The 20,167-nt window shown below is 39.5% G+C and overlaps 1 protein-coding gene across 7 annotated transcripts in view; it reads right to left on the bottom strand.

Moving 5' to 3' along the window:
* LOC311252029 (phospholipid-transporting ATPase ABCA1) overlaps nucleotides 1-19,082 on the bottom strand; it is a 175,409-nt gene extending 156,327 nt beyond the window's left edge. For 3 of the 7 annotated variants that reach the window (XM_084344779.1, XM_084344784.1, XM_084344785.1), the window contains exons 1-3: nucleotides 18,750-19,082; nucleotides 13,621-13,661; nucleotides 13,293-13,372 (exon numbers count right to left, since the gene is read on the bottom strand). The gene's annotated coding sequence lies outside the window, so the exon portion shown is untranslated. Of the gene's footprint in view, nucleotides 1-13,292; nucleotides 13,405-13,620; nucleotides 13,662-18,457; nucleotides 18,478-18,749 lie in introns of those variants that run through there. The other 4 variants (XM_084344780.1, XM_084344783.1, XM_084344782.1 and 1 more) reach the window with 4 other exon arrangements.
* Between the last annotated feature and the right edge of the window lie 1,085 nt (nucleotides 19,083-20,167).

Genomic DNA, 20,167 nt, shown 5'->3' with positions numbered 1-20,167 from the left:
AGCTATCAAAAGAAAAAAAAGACAACCAGGATTACCCAAAATGTCAGTCATAGAACGTCCATAAATAGACAGTACAGGGTTGAAATTCTTTAGATACTGTACCAATGATGCAAGCCTCTATATCTTTAGGACCCTGAGTGATAAAATAGCCTTGGGAATTTCCAACTATGAGTAATGATCCTGTCCCACCTCCCACAGGATATGGACTACACTTTATTTAAGAAGCCTGGAATATGTCAACTGTTCTATTGGTATATCGTTTTCCAATATCCGCCAAATTGAAAACTAATATATGTTATATAATGCAGAAAAAGATGCTGGGATAATTTAGAATTTTTTTCAGGAAGAAAACTTGTACTCCCTAATAACGCTATTTGCATTAGCCTTGAAAGTGAGTATTGGTCGGGCTGTGGAACTTGGTATGAGCCATTATGCAACAATGTGCTTGCTACACAAATACACATTTACTATTTATTAGAACCACCGGTATGAGAGTAAAGATGCCAAATGCATAATTGAAACAGAGTTAATTGTTAAGTCTCATCCCCAGATCGTGAAATATTGGCGACCCAAACCAAAGCATCAATATTTGACAACATGGTAATAAAACTCAACAATCAATTATCTTTCTCCAGGAAGTTACACTTTGTTGCTTTACTGTTGAGTTTTTTCCATCACCAGCAGTGCTAGGTAGCAATGTTTTTTATAAGAGGCTCCTTTTTTTATTAGTGTAATACATGCACACATAGATGCACATGCCTTTAGAATGCCAACTTTATTTAAATTATTGAAAATATTGGCTTTGTAAATGTTAATATGAGGACGGAAATGCTTTCAACTTGTTCATAAGATCTCCACACAAACAAAGCCTTTTAATGAGAAATATTAAATGTAAACATTTTTTTTCAATTTTAGGCAACATTTAGTTGAATGGAATGAATTCAAATTTCAGAAAGACATTTTACTTGTTAAAATTGACTGAGGTAAAGCAATTGAAAATTGACTTTGCTGTTGCCTCTTCAACTGCTTAGTGTAAAGCTTAAAACCTTGCACATTCGTCCTCCTGTGCCATCAAGGATAGACCAAAGAGAAGCATTTACCTGGACTTTCAGGTTCCAGAAGGCTGTGTTCAAATCCAGACCCAAATGAACCCTTCATCCACATCTCTTCACAGCAAAGCCGCCGGCTTGACAAAAATATTTAGCCCTGCCACTCTCTCGATATTGGATATGTCACCCTCCATTGCCTGTACCATGGACCAATGTCAAACTCATTTTGCCTGTGGTGATTTTCTGTACCATGAGCAGCACAATAGCTTTCTAGGAGATGATGCTGCCTACGGGAAGAATTTTTGAAAAGGTGAATACACCATTTAGCTCAAAGGGTAAAATCCCTGAAAGTGTGATGACTGTAATGTGTGGATATAAAGTGACTTTAATACAAAATGTATGATTGTTTTACATACACCCAGATTCATGCAGGTGTTTTCACTTATTTGTTCAGGACTGTGAGCGTGCGGAGACCAGGCTTGACTGACATCTCTTTCACTTTCTGTTGAGACTGTAAAGACAGGACAATTTAAAACGTTTTTATTGGTATATTGAGTATGGTGGCCTCACATAATTCCCAGCACAACAAAGGCTAATCAGCCAGAATAACTGAAAACACCTGTGTGGGTGTACAGGGCTATTCATTAAAAAAAAAGGGAAAAGGGGCTATTTAACATGCACTGAAACATTTTTCCATCTTTACACCAATTATCAGTCTCTTGAGTATTTAGCCAAAAGTGTTTTCCAATTACCCATTTTCTGTTTGCCTACACTATTATCCTTTTAGCATCACCAATGAAAAAAAAATAAAAAAATCAAGGTCCTTTTCAGCCGAGCTGGCAAGATACAAGGACTGACAGGCAGAAAGAGTAAGGAGGGGGCGAGGAGGGCATTATACCGCCAACACAGTGACAACCAATTTGGCAAAACAACCACTGCCTGGCCGCCGCAGTATGATATTTCACCAGGGGAAGAGAACTTTACATGAAATGTCAGGGCAAACATTGACCGTGACAGGCTGACCATTGAGGTAATCCATTACTGTGCTCTGAAAATGGCGCCACTCATGGAGCCTCCAGAACTCTCCCTGTGAGTCTCCCTCAACACCCTTGGGGTTCGGGGGTGGTGGGATGACTGTGAATGATGTGAGTGATGACTGTGAAGATGAATGACCGTTAGCGGAGCCAAGCCTAAGCCGCAGGGAGCAGGCTCAGACTTTATACACCACCTTCATATAAGTCTTCCGAGTCTAAGAGCCAAGATCAACCCATCTGCTTCAGTTGTCGTGCCATCAGGTGCAGCATTGTTATAAGGCTTCTGCAGAGGATGTGTTAATTGACTGTAGTTGTATTGTGTTAGTACCCAGCTATATAAAGATATATGTAGAGATGCTTCCTAGCAACAATGTCATAAGAAATTCATAAAGCGCTGTTTGCAACGATCATTAAAGTTGACCCAATGAATTCAAATAAAGTGGACTAAAGTAGGATAGTGGGTTTAAACTAGATGTACCAACTATAGCACCAGAAATCGGTTATGTCTCTCGCCATCTCTGTCATTTCAACAGATGAAACAAATCAAGAAGGAATTAAGCTTTAAAGCCACCAGTTACATTACTGCAAGACCTGCAGCTCCAGAGGTTGCCAAGCAATCTATTTCGATGGCTATGGCCCATGCTGGCTTAATTACACATATCAAATCCAGCTCCCGAGTGCGTACAGTTAAAAAATAAATGTCTCTTAACATTCTCATACTCAAGTTTGTGAGGATGCATTGCCTTAAGTCCACCCAAGCGTTAACCTCCAATTGTGTGTCACTCAAACATCAACACAAGACTAGCACAGGAATTGTGTCATTCATTGTGACACAACAAAGGTCAAACAACGGAGAATATTTATCGGCATGCTGCAAGTCAAAATAAAATGACAATTATAGCCACAGGTAGCTCCGTGGGCGATCAAGAGGAACACGGATATGATGGATAATTGATTATTTAACTGAGGCTGAATTCTGCATCTGTGGGAGGACCGAAACTGTGAACATGTATTTCAACTCTTGATACAGTTGGCTTTGCCTTTCTGCCAGAATCATATTTGCTTTTTTTAATTAGCCAACAATTCAATACCTGTGTTAAAAAACCCTGACCCTTGAACTAAAATGTTTGTCGATGCTACAGTATGTACACTATACGTTGTTTTTACTCATTTACAGAACTTGCTCGAAGGCTGATGGCTTGAATTTCCATTTTTTGCTACTTTATATTCCTACTACATTACATTCCAGAGGGGAGTTATTGCACATTTAACTCCACAACATAAAATAGGCTGCATTTTTACATATTTAGTTGAAGTGGTCAAAATTTGCTACAACTTGCTAAACCTTAAAAGCTGCTCAGACATTAAGAGATTATGAAGCCATAATAATAATCACTCACAGGGGGGATTTTCTGCATAACAAGACCTTTTCATACGTCATTTACATTTTGTCTGTATTACTTTAGTTTTATTTAAGTTTGATTTTGTATATAGGAGTTTCACTAGTAACAAAGGAGGTTTAGGTTGTAATATTTGTAATTAAGTTAAAGCTCTAAATATTTCTTCCACCGCTGGGTTTCAGTAATTTTTAATTTTCTCCATCGTGACAGTAGTGAACATTTATCAAACATTCATCACACAGCAATTCAATAACAAAACAATAAGAGCATCAATATAATGAGCATTGAACAAATTACAAAGGAATGAAAACATTATAAATCCAAGTGGCGCAATCAACTCAAAAAACTATTGCAGTTCATTAGTTACAGACGACACTAGCTGCCTGGTCTGTTGGTTACTCTGTCCCACAGAAAAAAACTAAATACATTACACCCAATAATCTGATGCGGCCTTGGGCTTACACATAATGGGTGAAATATGCATTTCATCTTCGTGGAGAATTGCTAAAAGAGGCCTCACAAATCCATTCACAACAAGTTTCTCGGCAGAGAGGCGTCAAACATGGCTGATCTCATCTGTGGTCTGGAAGCATCCACAATTTATTGACTCCCCAGAGCTCTTCTATATGAATGGTTAGCAATTATGTCCTCCCATCATTATTAAAGATCAGACAAAATGGCTAGCAGAGTGCTATTTGCTTCTGCATATCTACATGTTTCCTGTAAAAACAGGCATCTACGGACAGATATTAATTGCAGTTTACAGTAGCCAATAGCACTAAATATGTGGTATGCCCCCACAACGTGACAAGGGGAGGATAGCACTGAGAGTGGTTGGAAATGTCTTTTTTCGTCCTCCTGCCTCTGTGGCTGGTGGATTCGAAAACCAGCCACTTTTTTATTTTAACTGGCAGGGTAATGACAATAATAAACAAGATCTACAATATTCAAGCAATAGGCCATTTTATAGTGTAAAAGGAAAATATTAACATGCTCTCTTTAGCTTTTCTCATAAACACAACAGAATGCCAATCTTCTCTAAGTGGGCGTCTTGAGGCTGGTTGGTGCCTTCATAGCAGCCATGATGATTATTTTATTGTTTTACAATTATTTGCACTTGTATGAGGAGTCACATCACGCCCAAATAGGTTGCTGCTGGATGCATAAAAGTTTACTTTCACTCCTGTGTCCCTGTTTGTACTTTCAGATATTTGCTTTATTTTACTTAATTTGACTAAAACTTCATTTTACCTTATGGTCTTCACTTTCAGCCGTTTCAGGAGTCGTATTAAGTTACTGCTGGTGAAAACCCAACATTTCCTGATTTTTGCTCTTTCATTATAGAAAGCTTTTCAACAGCAAAGAAATGGGGGGCTCATATTGTGACGAAATTTGTAGGAAATGAATTGTGTTTATTATCGATTGAGCAGAGCTTTATTAGTGCCGATTTTCGATAACGGGAAGGAACAGTACTTCTAACCGCTCCATGAGTCACAGCCATGGATCAGCCCGCTGCTTTTAAATGTCTCGGACCAAAGGCGTGCGAGTCATTAGTTACAACACAACTTGAAACAGGTTGCCCAGTTCATTTTCCTCATAAGTGATCCAGTTTCTCCCAAATCAGTGAATAAAGTTTTAAAGATGTGTCTGCATATAATCCACGAGGTCTGCCCCCAGAAAAAATACTCAGCATTCGGCAATCAGCATTGTCCTTTTTATAAGTTTACCATGGCGTCCTAAAAGTTCAGAAAGCCTTCCATTGGAAGCAAACTTAGTGTACGCCCACAAGTGCAGGATGACTTGTCATAATTTTTTTTCACCATTTTCCAGGACGAGAAAACTCCTGTATACCGTTAAAAATGCCATTTTTAGGGGGGAGCGCCAAAACCTGCATGGAATACAATATACATGACTTTTTCCGTCACCACTGCCTTGCAGATGGACAAGACAAGCATACGCTCAGAACCTCTAGGAGGGCCTACAGGCAGCCAGAGCGTATTGCTACCCATCAACCTATTAGCTCCTAGTGTATAAACAAGTTAATTTCCTTCTCTACGGAGCAAGTCGAGCTGTCGGATGCTCCTAAGGCAATCATCTACATGCCTGCACTATGGGAGGGCACACACACATGCAGATGCTCCTCCCTTTCCTTTTAACAAGCCTCATTCAGTCTGTGGATCATATCTCTGAATATTTTAGCACGTTCGAGTAAGCAGGCTGCAAGTGCCTTGACTGACAATAAAGAGGACGGAGGCAGAGAAGAGAGAAAGAGGAGAACGTGCTGAAATGCAAAGTTGCCCGCCACTGTGGTTCCTGTCATCTGTATTCTGGGTCACTCTGAGATACTAATTTATTTATTTTATTCTGTCTCTCACTTCCCATTCACAAGGTCTGGGGCTTTTCATATCACTCTGTGTGATGGAATGTACCCATTGTTCCCCTCTGGAGATTAAACTCCATAAAATGTCAATTTGAAATAAACTGTGAAAAAAGCAACTCAAAGTCCAACCCTAAGCTCCTGGGGAGGGGACGGCAGAGTGGTGGCAGTGAGTCAGACAGGGGGGAGGGAATAGGGAGAAACTGGGAGGATAAGATGAGGGGAAAAAAGAGAGGAGGGTTCCAAGATGTCCTCTGATGTGTCTTGGGCAAGAGAAGAGGCAGCGAATGTGAAAGTGTCGTCAAAGTGTCTGAAAAATTTGAGACTGAGCCGCCAAGCAAATCCTTTTTATTCCCCGAGCAAAACAGCCATCTCGGAAGAAAAGTGTTTCGTTCCTGCACATTTTCCGCCACAGGCGATTGAAGGAACCATCTACCAACACATTGTAACATGCCACAGGAAGCTTGGGTGAGGGAGGTTAATGAACCCACCTTTTCCATCATCCCAGTGGGCGTTTTTATGGGTGAAAAAATTAATTACTTGTGACAAATTCGCCGGTGCTTGGACTAGCCGCCATTTCTGCCAGGCGGCCTGTGAACAAAAACATTTCTCCAATGCGGTTATATTAGCCGTGGACTCGCCCAATCAGTGCCCTGTGCAGGAACTCATGTCAACACACACAAAAGAGACGACCAAAGCGGCGTCCCCCGACTCGGTCACAAAACATGACAGACCATAAAAAATGCAAAGTTCCCAAGCTCTGACACTGATGACATGCTGTTTCCAGAGTAAAACACTGGATCCTTGCTGCCATTTTGTCTTTACTCTCTAAGGGAAAAACCATGTGAAATGACAGACGCTAGTCCTTTTGAGCCGTCACTATCCCCAGCATCCTTACATAGGGAGAGCTGCAGGGCTCAAAGATCTTTTTTTTTTTTATGCATTGCAGCAAGACGCTTGGAAAATGGTAATGAAATAATTTGCTCCCATCTCCCCCACACGCATTCCCGTGATTAAAATGACATGTTTTAGTGTCCCCCGTTAGCAGCATATTGACCCCATTAATCACGTTGCTAAACGCCGTTTCCTTTTCCGGATCGGTCAGTTTGATGAACTGTTCATTGGCGTCATGCGTTGGAGAGTGCCAGGGTCTGAACCGGAATTATTAAGCTAATAAAGAATATGGAGTTTTAATAATTAATATCATGCTGGCTCATGATTGCATTCATTGTTCCTAGCAGACCACCATGGAGACATGATATTGCATACAAATGAAGAATTAACTGTATGACTAAATAAATATAAAATGTTTAAAGAGCGCCTGACACCAAAGAACACAGCTATAAACTATGTGAAGTGCTGCACAGAAAATTACACCAACTGTCCCTATTCTCTTTGTTGATGACTATTAATACACACTCGGTATACGAACGTGGCTCAGTTCACCTTAAATCCTTTGAGCTGGCCAAAGACAAGTGTCCCTGAAGAAGACTATTAATCCTCACATATGATTCATACCTGGGAGAGAAGAACAGAAAGAGGGGGAGAGGTATGAGCCAAGAAAAAAAGGAAACTATTTCACGTGGATCTCAAATCAAAATAAAGCAGAGAAGGTAATTCAACAAGGCTATAGACACAACTGTCACTGAAAGCGCTGAAGTATAGCCACAGCAGGACAATTAAATAGCTATCCATTTGCTCTAATGGCCGCATTTGGCGGAGGAATGACAAATTAGAATCCAATGAAGTTGTACTTATTATAGCTGGATGCTTGCCTTTTAATGTCTGCACGGTGCCACCCTGAACTCACAGACAAATTACCCAGAACACCACAGCAATGAAATATTTATTATGTGATATTGGATAACGGACACCTTCAGTTGAAACTTCCACAAGAAAAACTTTAAAACTAGAAAATGTCAGCTGCCACTAAGACTCAATTATTGTTTCAAGTAAAGACAAAACACCCATTCTGGCATCAATACCATAACAAATCAGCTGTCTATTGTATCATTGCTAAGTAACAACTGTGGACCTGTCTGACCGGACATAAAAACACAAGACGTTTTCTAAAAGAAAACAGAACTGAATGCAGGTTTTTCATTTTCAGCATCAATGCAGCTGAGCTTAAAGAACAAAGGTGTTGCTGTTGTTACATGTGGCTGTATAGACAGGATCTGCCAGATCTACGGTAAATGTCAAGGTGCCAATACTATAGAAGACAACATTTAAATAAACATTGATACTTTCCAATCTCTTGAAAGCATCCACCTGCCAGCAGAGGTGTCAAAGGATTAAATTAGCTGATAATTTCATTGCTAGTTCATCAAACAAACAATCAGAAAATGCATTCAAATGTACAATTTAATCATTCCACTTACCGTCTAGGTGGTCTGTTGGGAACCAGACCTAATTGACAGTATTTGTGCAGGAATACTAAATAAGCTATGGCATGGATTGCCTTTAAAGCTCTCTTAGTGGGACATGCATAATTATGGAAACACAGACGCAGATGCTCTGGGTGATGTGATGGCATCAGAAGGCTCACTTAATTTAATGCAGGCACATCATTTGTCCTATGGGAGCTTTCTCCTAATACAGGAGCTTATTGCAGATTTAGTTAGATACTAATTTCAGTCACATAAAGGACACTGCCAGAATTGCTACTGCATGAAATGTATAGGACGTTTATTAAGGTTTTATATTAAATTTGTTCCCAATAGGATGGAGGACATGACCTGCCTGAAAGGATAAAGTAAAATAACTCCACGTTCTTCTACATACAGTACAAAGCTGCCTTTCCTCTATCCATTTTTGACCATGAAAGTTTTTAAACATTGTCAGTAAAGACACATTTGCACTTACAGTTTAACATTCAATTAATATATAGTTTAATCCTTTTGCATATTGTATAAAAAAGTATAAAAAGCAGTCAGTGGCAAATACTTTATGACTTTTATAGGGTATCAGTTTTTTCCAGCCTGTCCTCATCAGTTAACTGTCCATAAATTGATTGTGAAAGCAGCTTATTACAACCTATATTTGCATATATTGTTCATGTGTGTCAACCTCTAGTGGCTGTAGTAATTATCATGGGACAGTAGCAAAGGAGGAAGTCAGGTGACATGGTATAAAAGGAACCAAAAGTCAACGGTGAGTTTTTTTAACTTAGCAACCTAGTTAACTTATGTCATGTCATACATCACATAACATAAGCTACATACGTAATGTATGTACGTAAGTAAAATTACAGAAGTTATGTTCTTATTTTAACCCAAACCAAAATATTTTCCTAAAACTAACCAAGTAGTTTTAGTGCCTAAACAAAACTGTGAACGTATGCCAAAGATCCTGTACGCCTGTCGCTTGTACTCTGAAACGCTGATGTATGTCGTATCAGGAGTCATTCACAATCGAACTATTCAGTCATTTAGGCCTAAGGATGTGTTGGTGTTTTCTCAACCTTAAACTTTGTATATTTTATGCAAACCAATTTATCGGGCACTTTTTAAAATGAGGTTCCAGACATTCGGGTGTATCTTCCTCTACAATATGGTAATGCCTGCAAAGGCTGGGGAAGACTTTTTATCCAGGAGGTCATTTGTTGTTTTAAATTGCTCTCAAGACAAGGCCATTTGGTTCACTCATGTATGATCTACTGGAAACGGTGCAGTGTCAAAGGCTCGAGAGACTTGTCTTGGTTAGCCTCTCCGGGGGAAGAGAATACCACAACTGTCCATGATATCAGATATAAATGAATGGCTGCACTTCTCAATTGAAATAGGTCTTGGTAAGCTTCAGGGTCATTACTTTAGGTTAGATGGAAGAAGGGGGATTTTGACTGAAACTCATATCTCAATAGCCAATGTAAGGTTGCGGCAGGTGCACGGATGTCGCGGTAACATGGAGAAATAGAGCTCATGGATCATGTGCTGAAGGAGCACTATCTGTAACGCTGATGGATTTACAACAATGCTCTATGTTTTGATGACAGAGTCAGCTGGCAGGTGGCCTGAGAGAAAAGGTCACGCTTTAAAGTGGAGAAAATGTAATAGACAAATAGGATGTTTGTCAGTGAAAAATATAACAGACAATAAACTGGGCAGAAACTGGAGTCTGCCACGTTTGATATCTTTCATATGCTTTTGACAACATATCGAGGGACTACGGTATCTACTCAAAAAAATAAAGAAAACCGTTGACAACTCAGGACCTACAGGGATCCCAAAAGTTCACCTGCCCGCGTCAAAATATTAAGGGAGCATCAAAGGGAGAAATGAAAAGAAAAAGGAAGCCTCAAGCTGCATTGTGAGAAAGACATCATGTCCAAAATGTCTGGTAAGCAGCCGGCACTATTATCAACACACCTCAGCAATATTTCTTGGGGGTGTGTGATTTGTTTGGCAACCTGCTGTTTATTTGAATCAGTCATTCCCAAACTTGACAAGTGACTTGAGCCTTTGATTTCAATGCGTGAAAATACAAACACGGCGTAAAAGAAGTGTCCGTGCCGGCGTGCGCTCAGTTTTTGAACATACTTTATTGGCGCTGTCAAACAGGATACATGTAGGTGTGACCTGACAAGCTGACAAACCCACGAAAGCAGGAAAGCTGTGAGTGTGAACCAGGGAGCTGACGAAATAGGGTACACCTGTTCCGTTCAATGGGTTGAATGGATACGCAGGGAGACTAAAAAAAAAAGGAAAAGAACACCTCAGATTTTGTCCCTGCTTAAAACATACAGGAACACAGTGCAAAAATATTCCTTAAGCAGCAAAATCCCGAGTTTCTACAAGCTTGAGGATTGTTGCATTATTGCACTGAAAGCAAATTTTATGCGATCAATTCTATCACTTTAAAAAGCAACTAGCCAGCCCTTATCATATACTGCAAAATCCATTCAAACCCACAGTGGACAGCATTACATTATTTTCTAGACGCAAAATACTACAGTTGCAATGAACACTTTAGATTACAACCAGGGGCCATTCTCACAAAGTACCATTAGGAGTTTTCCTTAATGCTGTTTAAAGTTCAGGGCGAAGGTTTTCCTCTGAAGAGCGACTGTATTAACCAAGCTACTGACCACTACTAATGTAAGAGGGGCTAAAATCAGTTTGCTGACTGTGTCTACAATGATTAATGACAAGTCTGTGTCAGTCATAAAATAACCATCAATACATAGTGTGAAAAGGAACTACACTGGATTAGAATGGATAAAAGTGATTGGATTGATATTACATCTTAAATGGAAAAAAATACATTAAAATCAATTTAAATTTGATTAGATTAGATAAAAAAAAATGTTTTAAAATACATTAAAAATAATCTAAAAAAAAGTGTAGTTAAATTAAATGACAAATTAATAAACACTAGATCAATTAAATCAAATTTGATTTAAAAAATGTACTCGATCAAAATGTCAAAGTCAATTAAATTCAATTTAAATTGGATTGTTTTAATTTGTTGATGAGCTGATTTAATTCATTAAATCATGAACTTGCCCACAGTCTAAAAATTGTTAGACTTACTTAAATATTGTTGTACTTTTCACAACACTGACACAGTAAGTACAGTACCTGCAGCATTTGACTGATTGTGAGCAGGTCTTTCTCAGACAAAAGACCTGATTTTAGTGCTAAAATAAAAATTACAGCACAAGACCAAAAAGTCAGGAGTCCTTACATGAGAAGTGACGTACAAATTATTTTTATGAATTTCTTCTAAGACAGTTAAGAAGTACTGTAGCCTTAGGTACTGCGAATACAGTATTGGTCATCCATGTTTTGGCATGCCAAAAGCATTCAATTATACTTGCGGTTGCAGTTACGTGCATTTTACAAGAGTGAAGTTTAACGTCAGATGAACGTCTTTAAGCAAAGTGTGCATCATTGTATTTACACACACACAACCTAGAACATGAAGGTGTAGAACATCAGAGAACAGACGGTGTTAAATAAATGCCAACCATAATTGCAAAAATCCTCTTGTTGTCTCTACCTCTGCTGCTGCGCAGTGCATTTCCACCACGTATTCTCAATCATTTATTATCCAAATCAGCATTCAGCTTAGCGCACTCTTGACTTATCTTTGTTATGTAAATATCTTATATATAAACAGTACCCGACTGCGCCTCTCACCTTGATAACAGCACGCCAGGTACAAAAAAGTACAGCCCTCCTTTCAAGTACAGTATTTCATGCAGAATAACTGCCATTAAGTCTGACATTTGCGCAAGCAGACCCTCTGCATAAAAATCAGCTACATTACAAACTGGCTTTTCCTCCCTCTCCATCTGTCTGACAGTTCAATTTCCTGTGCAAAGCTTTAATTTGGAGCATCCTCTCTATACTGTATCTGGAATTTTGATCTTACAAGGTCATCCAGACATACAGAAGAGAAAGGGCCATTGTGCAGATATTCATCTGCAACGTGATTTCTTATTTTACCCTTGTGCCACTGCAAACCCTAAGCAGAACAAAGCTTATTTGTGGGGGGGTGGGTCACTTTTATCTGTATTCTCTTAAAACAGCTAGTGGGCTTTTAGTTTTGACATCTGCTACTGACAGATACAGAGAACACTTACAGAAAACATATTAAATAACGAAAGGCCAGGAGCCTCATGTCTAAATGCCGTCAGTGCTATTGGACCTCTTCTTATCCACTAAGAAGTCAGGCTGTATGCGCCGACAGCTACAGATCAACCTTATCAAATGAAATATTCCACAGTATTTAAACGCAAAACATGGAGGTCGAGTACTGCACAACAGCAACACATCTAACACAGTACATCTGTTGAGTTGCACCAACCAAAGAAGCTGGAAAACACATAGCTATACATCTCACCCATGCGCATACACACACACACACACACACAAAAACAGAACTAGTGTTTTATTGATTGAGGAATGCGCTTAAAGTAATTGCCTAAGGTCAGTCTAGCCAGATAAACTGTTTTCTGGCTTCATTAAAGGAAACCACAACTTCTCTCCCAGTCATTAAATGTGAGTTATTGACTCCTGGCCCCATGACATTTTGATACAAAAGCAAAGTCCCGCAGATTTTAGATAAACTGATTGTTTGCTGCCCTTTGTCTTGTGAAAAATGTCTTTATCGGACTTACTCCCATTCTCTTTTGCCACTGAGCGTATATAAATGCAGTTACTTTCAAAGAGGATGGATGGATATGACTCACGGCTTGATATATATCCTTTAGATCTGTGACGAGTAGCAACGGCACAAGTATTTGTTTGTTTCTGTGAGTTGTGTGAGAAAATTGGTCCCATTTCATCAGGTTACCGTTTCTTATTCTAGACTAAATAACCATTTCATCCATTAATTATTAATTAAAATCATTTCTGACCTATTTTACAGTATCAGCTGCATCACTGGCAACGATCGGTTCCCAATAATTGAATAAAACTCAATTTACCTGACATGGCGCTTGAGCTCGATCGATCACAGTGGACACTTTGTTTTCATCAAAATTAGAGTTGAGCTGTTCAGGGCAGACTGGTTTGAGAAAAAGCAGCGCTGCATCACATCTAAACAATAACACAATTTTAAAAACAATAACAACAGGCACAGTGTTCACCGCTGTGAGTTACACTTCATGGGCTACAGATATGAATGAAAATCAATGGCTGCCCTGCGGGTAAGAGAAACACGCTCAATTATTCAAGCCACTGTGGTTACGTCATGGGAAATGGTCAGCAGCAGTAATATAATGGATATGTGAATTTAAACCGGTTGATACATACCCAGCATGTGGCAATCACGGGGACTGGTGGGTGGTGCAGGCCTGCCAAAAATATAACAGATGGAAGGGTAAGAGCAAATTAAACAAGTTGCACAATGTCTACATAAATCGCATGGGCCATACTACAGCATATGTGCAACAACTTTCCCTCTAACAAAGTTTTGTTCGTAATTTAGGATAAACCACTGAACTCTTGGTTGTATCCAAAAACAGCAATCCCCGATTGCTTAGCCACTGTAGGCCCTTTATAGTGCATGAAATGATAACACAGCAGTATGAAAATTAATAGCACCACCATGCGCACAGCTCTCTAAAAACTAACAGTCCAGCTAAAGCTAATTCCGATGTAATTCTTCCGATGGATTCAGCTGCTACAATGCCTTGTAGGCTTGAATCTTTCAGGCTAAAACTATTGTGTCAGTGCCAAGCTAACAGCATAAAGCAGCAGCTCTGAAAATACACAGGAAGCAGGAAATAATGGTACATGTGAGACAAAGGGGGCTGGAAAAGAAAAAAACAACCTAACTGCACTGGAATATTTATACCTGAATCTGCCAGAGATCAGTTCAGCTCTGTTGGCTTACATTAGAAGCTGCATGGCTTCAAAGGCAGAGCTAAATATGCATTACTGACCCTGACATCATCGTGATGTTAGCTAGAAAATGCCAGGGCAACTCTTTTAAGTCCAAATCAGAAACTAATACATGTTTTTTTTGCATTTTCACAGAGGCTGTTGCACCTTCCCAACCCGTTTTCCGAAGACAAACAAAATACTGTGAAGGGAAAGTCTATGTGCACACGGGCCTGTCAAACAAATTAGAAATGACAGAGGACGGCAGGCTTGTGCTACAGTAACATTTGTTAATTAGATGTTGATACAGAGCATGATTCCATTACATACTCATTCTTGTTTTCACCTCTTTAACACAGTTTCTCCTTATTCTTCACCTTTGCCTTTTTGCCACGGCCGTTTGCAATGTTTTATCAGACATATTCTCCATTAGAAGTGTTTACTAATTAAAAAAAACATACCATTGTTGCATCTATGTTCTCACTTTCTTTAAGTCCTCATCATTGTACAAATAAATTCACACCTACATCCAACCTTTAACTCGCCATGTTGTTTCAGAGAGCAATTGATTGAATTTAAGCCAATTAAGAAAGTACAAGCAGAGCCAATTAGCGATTTGAATGCTTAGTTCAAAGCCTGAAATCAAGCTACTTAATCATTGCACAAATCCTCAGACTCTCATGCACAGTCTCCTAATGCGCAGCAACCAGTTGTAAGACTTAGACTCGAGTGCCTGCTCGTGTCGAAGCACTGGAAAGTGAGGCTGTTTTTGTTCAACGAACTAAAACGCAATTTGAGTTCAATGCAATTCTGAGGATGCGATACATTTCATGACAAAAACTTATTATCCTACATAGATTCAAATGTCAGGTGGTTTGAGAGCAGGAAATTCAAGGTGACTGCTTCAGGAGATTTTATGCAACATGAGCCTGGAGCTCCCAGACGGCATCTCTTCTTCTCCAGGCTCAACCAGGCCGCTCAGCCACCCAATTAGAAAACATGGCACTTTACGGCCACATCATTTATATCTAACTGTGTGCCCCTGCGTGCTAGCATCCATGATATAACTTGGTGTTGGTATTAGCATCCAGCCATATCAGCCCCTGTGATGAAAGCAGATGTGTACACATTAGTAAGAGTATCCCTTTAGGAGATCTCATTAAATTGCTGGATCGCAGCAGCGTCCAATCAACAGTATCCACAGAGAATCCAGATGAATATATTTTTATTATCTCAGTGGGGGCTGCATATACAGTAGAGCTCTAAATGCTTCCATGCCTGCATTGAGCAGGTTGAAACACAAGAGAAAGCCTTATCTTGGGTCTCCATAGCATATTTTGAAAGAACACTGATTATAATCAAGCAAGGTCAAGAGATTAATGGATCAGTGAGCTCATTAGAGCCACACACTGTGTTCTTGTGAACTAACATCAAGAAACTGTACACTTCAGCCCGAGAGGAAGAAATGTGCCATTTTGAACATGTGAAGAAACAGACGCAGCCTGTATGTTTTGAAAGATTTTAAGATGCTGGTGGTGCATCTGGGAGCGGCGCACCTACCCTGCCGTGACACTATCGCCAGAGTCAATCTACAATATGCTGATTCTATCATAATAAAGAAAATTGGCTCAATCCCCGAGGAGAGGGGCCCTAATAGAAAATAATTCTGCCCTTGAAACACTCTGGGCCTGGCTTTGATTAGATGATGCTATCTTTGTTTAGACTTGAGCATCTGGGGCAGGACCATGTGTTCATATATTTAATTAAAATACCATTGCCTGCCTCTGACAAAGGGTACTTATCTCATCAAAGTGTTCACCCTGGATTTTTTTCTCTTAATTCAAAAGATTATCTCTGTTGATTGGCCATAGAAGGTGGGATGGATGGGGGCAACAGTGAGTATGGAATCTATTGGCTTGTCAGAATACTGGCTCGTCTGCTGTCCACCTTGAATGCAAGCCAGATATCATCACGGCACGCCATCTGGCTCCGGGACAGAACTATTTTACCTCTATCGCCGCATTTTTTATCATTCATCGAGAGGTGTGTGAGAGCATAATTACAGTGTCATTATGGCTGTCGCAACCTTGCTACAACAAAATTTGTATCTCTGGCCCTCTAAAAATGACCTTTGCGCGCCGCTGCAACAAGCCTCGTCTACTACTGGTACACTTTGAGAGCGCAATACAAACTGTGGGACACATGGGCCAAAAAATACAGTGCCGTTTTATTTTTCCAACAAATCTGCCAATGATTTCCTTAAAATTGAAGACAAATGGGCAAGACCATAGTTGGTTTTTGATTCACGGAAAGGCCAACGCTCAGACACCGGTCATATTGATAAATCATTTCATTTATAATGTCAGAAATCACCTATTAGATTATTATTTTATTCAACCAACAGTCCAAATTCAAAAGTAAGTAGGCACAATGAAAGCAAGTTATTCATTTAATTTCCATTCAAAACAAGTACTTAGTAGCGTTTAGTGAAAATCTCCAATGTTAGCTTTTAACTGATAAGTAAAGTACAAACAGTTATGTTTTGCAGAATGTCAAGTATGTTAGCTCTGAGAAATAAAGGAAAATCATGTTTATCCCAGAGGCCCTAAAAGGCAAAAAAAGAAAAAGAAAAACAAACACTGTAGTGTTTGATCACAGCTCAGAAGATGTGTTATCCAATCACAATACATTATGGAAAAGCACTGTGATCCCGTCCAGTTTTTCAAGGTTAACATGCTGCAACATCTCAACTCATGCCCAGACTGACTGTAAACAAGCCTGCGGCTGAATTGACCTCAGAGCTTTCAGACCGCTGAGACCGTACCAAGAACGCAGTAACAGGTGAAGTACATCACGCTGCAGCAGTCAGCCTGGTTATGTACTGTATAACAAACTCCATCCTGTGACCCACAGTAACACAGAAACTCCCTGGACAGCCATTACCGCTTTCCCAGCTAGCACGTTCCTTCTCTCGTGGCCTGTGCACTGAAAATTATCCTCCAAATTAACTCACAGAGGGCTTCTGTGAATGTCACGTAACCTGTTTGCCCGTGGCGTGAGGGGCCTGCTTGTGTCTCCCGGGTGAGTAAGTGTTGTGATACTGTCAGGCATTAAAGGGGTACGAGGGGTTTTACTGCTTATCCCTTCCGTCATAAAACAAGGCCATGATGGGACGCGATGAAGTGTATTTATGAGTGACCAAAAGTGACAAGGGCAACTGGGAATGAGTTTGAGATACAGTGCAATGCATAAGGGCCATGTACAAGAATTTGCAAGGCTGATATTCATGTGATTTATGGAAAAGCAAAAGTAAAAAAATAATCAAATGACTCTTCATGAAACAGACTTTTATGTGACCAAATTAATGATTAAAGTCACTTCATTCCAGCTTATCAAATGTTTTTTTTTTAATCTTCTTTGACAGTTAACTGAATAACTTCTGATTTTGAAAGGTTGCTCAGATAAAACAATTTCAACACTGAAAGATGTCAACGTGGCATCTGAATAATTCTGACGGGCAATTTCTCACAATTTTCTGACATATGAGAGACCAAATTTACCAATTAAAAAACAATTATTTTTGGAAAATAACTGCCTCTGCGGCACAAATGATTTCAAATGAGCGTCGCTTTGCTGCTTGTTTCGTTTCTCTTCACAGCAGTCTCTCTGTTTTCTTTCTCCTGTTTTCTTTGTTTCCTTTGGTGGCATAAAAAAATGGTTTTACAGTTGTTTTGACAGATGCATCAGCAATTTGGCCACGGATGATTTGGTCCTTTTAGACCCCTGTCAGCTATCTCATGTTGCTTTTTAAAACTCAATGCCAAATTGCTGATAAACAGCTGCCAAAACTTAAATGTTTCAACCAAACTCAGCAGCAATATTCATGGAGTTAATGAGAATACCGCAGGATCTAATTTAATCTTCCCTCCCTACTGGAAAATTGAACTTGATAAAATAAAAAAACGACATTTTGAATAAGTAAGCAAACTTGCCACATTAAATAGGCTGCGAAATTACTATAATACAATCTAAATTGCAATATGGCCAACTGCAATATCCAAATTGCAAAAACCATCACAAACTGATTTCTTGTAGCCATATCGTGAAGCTTTTGAATGTGCTGTCATATCTAAATAAAGTGACATTTATACAATAAACTATAAGTTAAGCTAAAACAAGGACTTATTTTGAAATTAGGGCATTTACAGGCAAAGAAAAACACTGGAAACCTGACACATGGAAAAACTACAAAGTTAGCCTAACTTACCTCAAATGATACCAGCTGAGTAACAAGCGTAGTTAGCTTGTTAGCCTAATGTTATAGGTTTCCTCATTTTAGAGGGCTACTCCTTGTATTTTGGTTTATAGCAGAGTTAGTGGTTTTATCCTGCCTTTCATTGCAGTTATCATACATTATCATATCATACATTTGACCAAATTCAGCCATTGTTTTCAACCTTGAAGCCTTTTTCCCCCTTAAGTTAGCTTAAATAAAAAATGGCTAGCATTAACTCAACATTTCAGTTAATTCCCAACGTTTAATAACCAATATATCTCACCTTTGTGCGTCTTTTCCAGGGTTGTTTTTTCGAGTCCCTTGTAGTCCTTCATGGTGTTATGCAGTTGCAGTCCACTTTTCCCTAAATGTTAGCTAGCTAGCCGACCCCTTTCCAGCTAGCTTGAGACATAGCTTTGTGTTGCGCACTTCCATCATTTCTGGACAAACTACCTCTGACATCCTTCATTCCCATGTCCAGTTAACAAAAATAACATTTACATCACTCATCACTCTTTTCTTGGTAAAACTCAGTCTACTTGCCACATTAATACACATTAAGCCAGCTAATGCTCAGTTGTTCAGTTAATGTGAAGACCAAAGATTTATGTGTATAAATTAGTGTCTGTATCAGTCCTGAAGATGTGCACAGCCACACAGGTGTAGCCAGTTATTGTGGCTGATTAGATCTCTCTCAGTCTGCAAACACCAATCCAGCCCTGAAGAAATGGATTATTTATTTTCTCTGTACTTGACATAAAACATTAATAATTAAAAAGCTGCACACAATCTTGAATTGTTATTTATTAAAGGGTTTAACACTCAAAACTTCAAGACCAACAACAACAACCTAACACCGACATCACCTTATGATGATGTTTATTTTATTGACATGCACTATAATACTAAAAATGACCATAACTTTCACAGAGTTCAGGGAAATCTTAAGCAGCAGTCCTGGCCAAGCTTTAATATCTCAAGTCCAAAAGTCTTGGAACACTTTGGGCCCCAAAGTGGCAAACATTGACAAACCCAACCTTCTATCTTAAATCAATGTTATCTTAGAGGTATTTTCTGTTATGTGCTAAGGCTGTCAAGTTGTCCCAATACACAATGCTGCAGATGACATTGATTCACCTTTCATTTCATTCATTTGGAATTCTGCCAGGCATTCAGCCATTGATTTTTCACCGGGCGGGGGGGGGGGAGATATGAAATGTGCCATTTTATGTATCACATCTGAGCTGCTCGTACACTGTTGTTCACATGGCGTGGGGGCAGGCGTTTCTCCGCCCGGCCACTTTCTCTAATTTACTCGAATATACGCACAAGGCGTACATGAACGTGCATATTTCAGACAGGAATTGCAGACAACTGTTCTTCTTTCTCAATCAGTCAGTTTATAAATGGACGCCGGTCCTTATCAGCACATTTGCAGTGTCTCTATTCTGTTCTCTCCTGCATGGATGTACAGTCATCATACCAGGCAGGAAAACTCGCAGAAGATAACATGTTCTTGGGGACGTCAGTCCACAGTGCAGCGAGATAAAACAACCAAATTAAAGGTGCAATATGTAAGAATGGGTCACCTGTCACATTCATACTTAAAACAACGAAGGGGGGCAACATTTTACCAGACTCACCACCAACTGCTGCTATCTGTAGCTGCCATTAGCTAGTTAGCTTAGTTAGATGGGCGGT

Source organism: Pagrus pagrus (genome assembly GCF_965226575.1).
Source record: "Pagrus pagrus genome assembly, chromosome: 22".
In the NCBI taxonomy this organism is placed as follows: Eukaryota; Metazoa; Chordata; class Actinopteri; order Spariformes; family Sparidae; genus Pagrus; species Pagrus pagrus.
Note: the sequence above shows the minus strand (reverse complement) of the source record. Positions and strands in the feature narration are given on the sequence as shown.